Raw genomic sequence first — 8959 nt, forward strand, 5'->3', positions numbered from 1 at the left:
TTGTTCATTGTCATTTAATAATTGTTGTGCCCTTTGATCAATGACCGTGAACTTACCTATGAGGAGATCAAGACTTGGTGCCTAGTGCCGGAAACTGAAGGTTTGTTCAATCTTTGAAGAATGCTTCTTCTTCCTCGAAGATATTCCTCCTTCTTTGTGTTCCTTGCCTTATTCTTTACCTCTTGGTGGCTATATTTCTTCTAAACTCTCTCTTTTTTTTTTCCTTGGAAGCTACTCTTGTACCCTCCTAACTTGTCCTTTGTTCCTTACTTGTCCTCCTTGACACCTTTTAGATAGTTCTCTTTCTTTTGTGGGATGTTAATCTTGGTTGGATACTTTGACTTTGTGGAGTTTGTTAGTATTTGACCCATAACCTTGGTTTAGTGGTTGTGATGTTAGAGAGACTTAGGTAGTGTGGTGAAACATACTTGGTAATTCTTATACCTAGTTTCTTGACATAAGTGAGCATAATTGATTAGTGGAATTCTGTGTGTAGGTGTGAATTGCCTATGTTACTAAGGTTATAGAACTTGGCTTTGTTGTTTATGTTTGGGATTGGAAAGGCTTGGGAAGTGTAGTGAGACGTGTCTTGGGATGCTAGTGCCTAGTACTTGACTTAAAATGGATGAGATTGAATGGTGGATTTGAGGATGTAGGATTGACTAAGTAAGTCGAGTTTGTGATTGGCTTTCGTAGTTGCTTTGGATATGAGGGTTTAATGTGTATGTTACCATATGACAAATGCTAATTGTGGGATTATTAGTTTGTCTAAGTAAATGATCTTCATTACTATTTGAGGTATGGTATGAGAGTGAGACTAAGCTACATTGTTCGAAAGTCTCAGCGCTTGTTTTAGTAACTAGAACGGATAATGGTATGGTTGACGCCAATTGTTAAGTTGAAGGACATAGTTTCAATTTATGGTTTTAGAAACTTTGAAGTGGTATTGAGTACTTGAGATGATGGGATGATGATGTAGTTGAGTGTAGTTCCGCTTTTGGGAATCCGTAATAAGTAAAAGGATAGAAGGACTCGAGATCCTATGGATTTTTCAAACTTCAGTGATTAGGCATCTTTCTCAAAGAGTGTGTAGTAGAGTGAACTTTTATGAAAGGAGTTTTAGGTTGACTTGTTACTACCTTACCTATATGAGAACCTTGTGGAATATTTGAGAAATCCTTTATGGGAATTTAGATTTTGGAATTAGGATCCTTGATTGAGGATTCTACCATTTTGGGAAACTTATAGATGACACTGTTTGGATATGAGTATAGCATTGTTGGAAACCTTGATCTTGTGGAAGTTGTTTGTGGATATTTGAAGATTTGGAGTTATGAGATCACACTTGTAGTGAAGTACCTCATTTCATGGAATAACTTACGATGAAATAACATAAGTGTTTTAATGAAGTCTTTGGGTGTTATGCGGTTATAAGTTTTGTGGTTATGATGTTTTCGGAACGGTTTGGGATGATGTTGTTGTTTGAGATTTGTGTACCCGGCGTTTCCTTCTTGTCTAATCCCCTTTCTTCTTTGACCATAAGCGTTACCGTTCACACCTCCTTTCCTCGCTTCATCATGCTTCTCCTTAAAATTTGATGTTGGTAACCTATGAAACTCTATCTTTGACATCCTTGTGGATTTGACTTCGAATTTTACCCCTATGAAATTCATCATAGCTCTTTTGATTAGTTAAGTTTGAATCCTTTTAGCATACTTGTATCTATGATGTCCAAGTTATTTTTCCTTTCGTACAATTTCTAAACATTTCAAACTACCATTTTTGGTTCGTTGTTAAAAAACTATATTACTCTTACAAAATCTTACCTATTTTTAAAAGGTTCGAAAATAGAAATTTGATTTAACTCCCTATTTGTTCCTTGAGTATAGATTTCTTTATCATGATTTTAATTACTAAACCCGAGATTTCTTTAAATTTTATCCAATTTCAATTAACTTTGATCTACTTATGATTTCTTTGTCAAAGTTTGATGTTATCTTTTCACAAACTTGACTCCTTTTTAGTTTAAAAGTGAAACTTTTATCTCTATTTTGGCTTTTGTAAAAGAAAATTTGAGTGGATTACCTTTTTCTTTTGATTTTAACGCTGATTGGATGTTTCTCGTTATTGGAGACGTTTGATAACTGGTTCTACGCTTGTCGGCGAATTGATTTTGTTCTAAATCTGTCTTTGACTTGGAAAGTTAGCGTTCTTGTGTGCACGACAAGAGAATGAAACTTATACTTGGAAAACCCTTCATAAATATTTTCGAAAACATTTTGATTTTTGATTTATACAAATGATTTACCTTTCGATCTGGTTCTGTCGGAAAATTTTAGTTGAAAATTTTGAAAGAATTTTAATTCTTATGATAAGTAACCTTTTAATGTTTTGGTTACCGGTCCAAACTTCCAGTTCTATTTTATATAACCTTTCATTTCTACTTTCAAGTTTCGAGGACGAAACTTTTTAAAAGGTGGGGTGATTGTAACACCCACGAATTTTCCGTGTTGGCATTTATAATTTAATTAGCCATTTTATTATTTTATTTATATTTTTAAATCCGTTTTTATAAAATACTACTTTACATGTATAATAATATTAATGTTGATAAAAATACCCGTCTTGAGTTGTAGTAAGCTTAAGGCGTATTTCTAGTGTAATATCGACCCAAAATCTCAATTTGGGCCTAAGGCAACTATGGACCTTTCTCTTATGTTCTTCCCTCCACCCATATAAATGCTTGAAAGCCTATCTTCTTTCACCTAACAACAAATTTCACCAACACCACCACAAACACAAACACCATTTTTGCATCTTACACCTCTTCCACTAAAACACCCATAACTTGCTCAATTTTTATCCGATTCAAGTGATTTTCGCATCTATCTTCTCCTCTTTCCGTCCTCCATATTTATAGGTAAGAGAGGTCTCAACTTTCTCCATATTTCTCCTCTGGTGGTGACCTTTAGGGCACGAGTACCCGTGTTAATTTCGTTTATTTGTGTGTCAAGTTGCGGATTTGGGTAACCGGAGTAGCTTTGGGTCGGAAACATGCTTATTGAAGAGCTAATGAGGTAACAGTGATGGGTTACTCGGTATTATGTCAATTTGTGTCTTTGTATGTTGTGTATTGTTGCTTGTTGATATAAATTGTTAGTCTTTACGAATTGTTCATGTGGTGTTGGTTGAAACGTTTTTATACATGTTTTACATGTTTAATTTGAGTAAAGGTTGCAACTTTGGATTCATGGTGGAATATATTTATGAACTAGGTAGTTTAATTGGGTGAATTTCATCTTTTACATGCTTAACAATCTATCTTAACACCGTTTCAACATTTTTATATATGGCTTGTTGAGCGTATAAATGCTGTTTTGGGGTGTGATTTACATGTGTTTGAGTTAATGTTCTTGTGCCGGACTCAAACGTATATACATGTATGAATGTGGATCATTTGTAAGGATGAATAACGTTTTAATCATGCTTAGAAACCCGTCATAAACCACCCGTGTTGGCCGGGATACCTGTCGTACCTGACCGGGATGAGCTCCAATGCCACTGAAAATGAGACAGATGGAACGGCATCGAAAAATTAGGAGGTTTAGCCACTTGAAACACTCGATTTTGAGTCCATATGAGTAAATGGCGCCCGTTTTACCGTTTCAAGTTCTATAATTATATATATCCTTTGTGTATGATGGTGGTTTATGCTTTTTATTCGTATCATGACCAAAGTTTTCCCTTGTTGACTCGTATATGCTTATGGGTGGCTCGGATTTTGGTTTGTTTACGTTTTGCCTCGTGTTCCGTATTAATTAATTCATTTGTTATCTGTTATTTATACTTTGTTCAAGTAACATGTAAATGAGAAATGAAACTTTTATTCATTACCGCTCTTTATATTTTATATATTGGGTTCACTATAATTTATATGGGGAATTTACATACTTCCTTCTTTTAAGCTTGTTATGTTTTAAATGTTGGACTTCACATGATTACATGGTTGGACTTTGCATGACTAACTTGATGGATTTCCTGTGACTTCAAGTATTGGGTTTTTATGACTTGTTTGATGGGCTCATAAATGAGTCGCTTGAGTTGGTCACATTTATCCCGTAGATTTCACATAACGTAAATTAGTCATTATCGCTTATTATATTGTATTTAACCGGCATGTTAAATTATAAAATGGAATATTTATTAACATAATGCAAGTATGAGATATTTATTATAAATAGTTACTTGTAGTGAGTTGTATTCTTAATAATGTCTAGTATTATTCGTTTGTGTGAGTCTTGGTCCTATCGGACACTAAGGGTGAGTCATAGGCCCTCTAGTTGCGATATGATCGTCGTCCTACCAGGAGGTTGGAGTCTAGGATGTAGTCTTGTGTGTGGTATCTCGGACATGCTTTCAATGTAGCCTCTGAGTCGGATACTCCGTCTACACTTTGTGTTGGTCTTACACTTGTGAGTCGTATTCTTGTAGAAATGCCATAATACCATCGTATGTGCTTGACATGCATTTACGCAATACTTGTGCTATTCTGGCAAGTACAGGTTTGGCCTACTTGTGCTGTTCTGGCAAGTGTGGTTTTGGGCCACTTGTGTTGTGCTGGCAAGTGAGTCTTATCTTCGTCTTTTCGCCACTTTTGTGCTGTTCTGGCGATTGGGTTACTCGGTCTCCATGAGTAGCCGAGTCTTGGGTGCGTGCTGGCGCACGTCGAATCGGGATGTACACCCGAGAATCTGCAGATTTAGACTAGGACCGTATCATTATCGTAGTCCTACCCGGGGAAATTATAGTCTAAGAGTAGTAAATGTCTTGCATTATTTGGATGGTTACTTTGGTCATATCTCCTTGAAATACGTGCTCGTGGCTAAGCGGTCGTGTCTGTTTCCTTGTCTTTCTTCTCCATTTATTTTATTATTGCTTATGCCTTACTTACTTGTTTATTCCATCATTTCTTTTATCCTTGTTGGTTTAAACACGTATGATCCCATGTTTAGTTATAAGTCGATTCACTCATAACTTATCTAATATGATTATTTTTTCATGTTCTTTGTTATGTTCGTTTTGACATAATGTGGATGGGAGAACCCTGAGTTACTCCCCACTGATTGTGGCTTTCATGTTTACATGAATGACAGGTTTGTGAAGATGCATTTGTGGGGTTTAGACGTGTGAGCTAGCGAGCACCTTGGACTAGTAGTCAGTTTAGTAGAATTGCTTAGACTCACCTTTTATCATTTGTCATTCGAGGGATATATTTCCCCTCACCTTGACTACCATGTTTGTATAATTTAAATATTTATTTCCGCATTCTCTAGTTATGTTTTAGGTTTTAATGAACCCGTGCTTTAAACTTTAAAAGTTTCAAAAAAATTCCTAATTTCCGCTTGAATTTATAAGTTATATTTTCCGCGTTATAGCGGGAGTTCGCAAATAACGCTGCAGAATACGAGGCTTGTCTCATTGGATTACAAGCAGCAGTACGTTTAGGCATCAAGAATCCGAAGTGAAAGCTTATCACCTTATTAAGCCAGAATAGACCAAATTGCCCAATTCTTCGATCAAGTAACCTACCTACACCTACTTCGAGAGGAGAATCAACTTGAAGATGCTCTAGCAAAACTTGCATCTTTGATTAATATGCTGGATAGCATGGTAGAAATGCCTTTATGCATTGAACGACGGTCAGAGCCAGCTTATGTGCACCAAATCACCGATGAAGAGTAAATCCCAGAGGAATCTTGGTTCCAAGCGATCCTAAACTTCAAATTTAACGGCAATTATCCACCGGATATGGACAAAAGGGGACAACGCGCTATACGCTTACTAGCTTCCCAATACGTTCTCATGCAAGGAGAGTTATACAAAAGAACACCTCTTGGTGTAATCCTACGCTGTCTTGATCATTCACAGGCACGGAAAGTGATGGAAGAAGTCCATGATGGAGAATGTGCCCCTCACATGAGTGGACCCATGATGGCAAAGAAAATCACGCGTTTGGGGTATTATTGCACCACAATGGAATCCGATTGCATCAAATATATAAGACATTGCCACAATTGCCAAATCTTCGGGAATGTGCAACATGTCCCTCCTTCATTGCTGTACACCATGACATCTCCCTAGCCATTTTCTTCTTAGGGAATTGACATCATCTGCAATATCACTCCAGCCGGAACAGGAGGTCACTGTTTCATCCTAGTAGCAATCGATTATTTCACCAAATGGGTAGAAGCTGTTGGAGTTAGTGTCCTCCACAATAGTCCGTTAACATAATAAATCTCATTAATAGAATATCATCAGATATTTAATTATTTGATCCTCGTCAGTTGATTAACGTAAATCGATAACGGTTGGCTGACTAGAGTTTGACGTTATTGTCGTGAGACGGCGGTGATCAACTGACCCCTTTCGGTCACACCTAAAGAAACGAACCCCAATTGATAACTAATTAATTGTATGAGATACAATTTGTTTAGTCCCTTGATTTATAGACTAAGAGGCTAGTCGATTATTTTTAGAGAGATTTCGAGTTGCGAACTCGAGGAGCGGCAGCTATTATTTAATTATGCGATAATTAAATAATAAGTTTTGGGAAACGGGTTTTAGTTAATTAACTGGTAATTTACTAAAATTGTACTAATTGATTAATGTGATTAATATTAGTACGTAAATAATATGCGTAGTGGTACACGTATATTTACAGAGTGAATTGGACGAATTAATTATGGAAGTATTTAAACATGATACGATGTTTAAAATAAAAATTACACGGATTTGTGCGACAAATATAAGAACCAACATGGACCCGTATATGGTCAAGTGGACCGTGTAAAATAAGTGTAGTGGATGATTACTCACATAATCATTTTACCTTATTATGTATACTACCATAATATATCTTATACTAGATTTTGCATGTGATGTAAGATAAAAATATAAGACAAAGTTTGTCCACTCCAACACTCCTATGCTCCACCCGCCACTTCCCTTTTATTCACTCCATCAATTGTTCATTCATTCACTCTACCTCATTTTCACACTCTACCATTTTGCATGTGAACTTTTCTCTCTATCTCTCTACAATAATAAATCATCAACTAGCATACATTAATAATATTACTAAGATAAGTTAGTGATATTAATAATTTTTATTAAGGGAGCCATATTAACAAATTACTAGTACACACTTGTTATTATTATTGGGTTAGTTCTTGGGTGCAACTTGAAGGAGACTTTCTTTTTGAAGGTTTTTCAAGGAGGATCATCCATATCATTTTATCTCAAGAATAAACTAGTAAGGAGAACTAGTTTGTGCCCATTTTACAATATATTCAATGTAAGGAAATTGTTTTTCCTTATACCTTCTTTTTATGCTTTCATATTAGCATGCATGTTACATAGATCACCTAAATAATAATTTATGAGATAAATTAATTTTATTAGAGAGTCTAATATGGATCTATGATCTTTCAAGTGGTATCAGAGATTGGCTTGTAATTTGCATGTTGATTTCAAGCATTTGAATGAATTATGAGATAATTAGTAAAAACTCAAAAATTGTGTTAGAAGATGTATTAGCACGAAATTTTTGGGACATGCATACCTACTGATCTCAAAAGTTTTGTGGAGTTTTTTTGGTGATTTTTGAAGTTATTTTGCTTTTTTGTTTTTATGATTTTTGGTAGAAAACCAAGTCAAAATGTCGCATTTTAGTGAAAAATTGACTAAAATTAGTTAAAAGTTGATTCGGTGCATGGATTTTTTATGGTAGTTCCTGCATGTTTTCTACTGTTTGTATGCAAAGCGTTGATGGTTGGTTCAGAATTTTGCATGTTTATTGATTTTTTGAGTAAAAAGTCGATAAAAGTCAAATTAATTAATCATAATTTCGAAATTTTTTATTCTGCCCATGATAAATTTATGTACATTTAAGAATATTATTTAAATGTCAAAAGTGATTTTGCATGTGTGTTTTCACTTTGTTTTGATGTTTATTGGTTTTAGTGGTTAAAAATCGATAAATATAGATCTTTTTCTTCACAAAATTTATCCGGAATTTTTGGGCAATTTTTCTGACATTTTGGTGTTCTTGGGAGTGTTCTAGAATACTAAAAATTTTTGTTTCAATTTTTTGGATAATTTTTCAATTATTTTGGATTTTTACTTTAATATTATGATTTTACCGATTAAATTAGCAAAATATCACCAAATCAAACTAATTATTTATCATAAAATTAGTGAGGACTAATTTTGAGGTTCAAAACAGTTTGGACAATTAGTTTGGACTTAAATGAGATTTAAGAGTTAATTATTGATTTTTACATGTTAAAAATCGATTAAATCCACAAAAACCGAGATGGATACCAACGATTGATAGATAGGGCGATTTTGGCATCATATTTACAGCATTTTAAGCATATTTATTTAAGTTGAATGAATGATTGTCATTTATTTAAAGTATTTATCTTTTTGTACCTAGTATGGCCTAGTTAATTTTAATCGTTATTACCCGAAATGAATGGGAATATCGATTTGTTTGTAATTAAATACGATCTCGTATCGTCGGTTTGTAATTAATTAATAGTTTTATTTAATTTATTAATTAATGTATAATAGGAATAACTATGTAATTCATTTGTAATAGTTATTTTTACCGGCGTTTCCAAAAGACGGATTACAACGAGACGGGGTCTATTTTTGGAAGGTGTTTCATATCCCACAAGAAAGAGCCACTTATGGAATGAAGAGGCAAGGGACCAAGGAGTTGGTTTCCGAAATGTAATAGACTAGTTTTTATTAACTAGGTGGCCATACTAGGATTTATTCATATGCTTACATGTTTGCTTGATTTATTTTCGCGCATGCCAAAATCGCCATTCACATGCATTTTATTTTTCGCGATTGTTAATTCACGTCATTTACATTCACCGAATTAATTCAC

General features: G+C 34.6%; 1 long non-coding RNA gene across 1 annotated transcript; it reads left to right on the forward strand.

Annotated features, from left to right (window-relative positions):
- The first annotated feature begins 2788 nt into the window (after nucleotides 1–2788).
- Nucleotides 2789–5317, forward strand: LOC141630219 (uncharacterized). The gene is made up of 3 exons (XR_012537458.1): nucleotides 2789–2920; nucleotides 3015–3077; nucleotides 5154–5317. It is a non-coding gene; the product is annotated as an uncharacterized LOC141630219 (long non-coding RNA).
- Nucleotides 5318–8959: the final 3642 nt, after the last annotated feature.

Source organism: Silene latifolia, chromosome 2 (assembly GCF_048544455.1).
Source record: "Silene latifolia isolate original U9 population chromosome 2, ASM4854445v1, whole genome shotgun sequence".
In the NCBI taxonomy this organism is placed as follows: domain Eukaryota; kingdom Viridiplantae; phylum Streptophyta; class Magnoliopsida; order Caryophyllales; family Caryophyllaceae; genus Silene; species Silene latifolia.